The sequence below is a fragment of the Nannospalax galili genome, unplaced genomic scaffold, assembly GCF_000622305.1.
Source record: "Nannospalax galili isolate Female #2095 unplaced genomic scaffold, S.galili_v1.0 scaffold186, whole genome shotgun sequence".
In the NCBI taxonomy this organism is placed as follows: domain Eukaryota; kingdom Metazoa; phylum Chordata; class Mammalia; order Rodentia; family Spalacidae; genus Nannospalax; species Nannospalax galili.
Genome location: NW_008358774.1, coordinates 10723411 through 10724297, shown reverse-complemented (window position 1 = coordinate 10724297; position 887 = coordinate 10723411).

Sequence of the window (887 nt, the reverse complement as noted above, 5' to 3'; positions counted from 1 at the left end):
ATAAACTTTAAGATTTTTGTACCTGTTTTTCCAAGACCTTTGTTTGGGGCCTGGCCTGCCATGAAAGCCAACAATTGACCACCACTTGCTCTCAACACACTTTCTTATAAACGTCTTTCTTTTCTACTTCATATAATATTAAATATTAGAAATTCTGACTTCTAATAACAGGTTTGTGTTTTGCTGTGCTGTTTCTCTTCACTCCTAGATTGGAGGCTCAATGCCGTCCCTTTCTCTGTTGTCTGTTATTAGCTCTGCGTTACTGTCTTGCCCTTTCAGGAAGCTATGGAAGTCCCATCAAAGGAAACAGAATGGAGTGAGAAAAGGCATGTAACCTTAGTATGCAGAATTCCATGCAATTTTAGTATGCATAATTAATAGGTTTTTCTTTTCTTTTTCTTTACTAGAGAAGCTGAGATCTGTAGGGGAAAATGAATTGAATTAGAAAAAGCTAAAGGGACACTATAAATGGAAGGCTGTGGTATCTGCAACTCCATTTCATCATTGTCATGACTTTTATTGCAATATGGTTTTTATTATGTAAAATGAGAACTGTTAGTCTACTAATTTTTCTTCCAGACATATAAAAATGCACGCCCATGAATAAAACAGAACCACAGCAAAATACAAATTTTACCATGTAGTTATGATTTAAAACACAGACAGAGAGAGAGAGAGATTGAAGAACAGAAGAAAAAGAAAAGATAGCTCACATTCCTTCCCATGGGCTGTGAGCAAGAACTGATTACACACCCAAATAAAACTGCAAATGCTAGGTGCCTCATGAGTGTGGCTGTTAACACATCTGTCTCATAATTTGCTCCTTAATAATTAGTAGATGTGAAAAACATTACCACTGAAATCTACGTGATGACTCTATATCCATG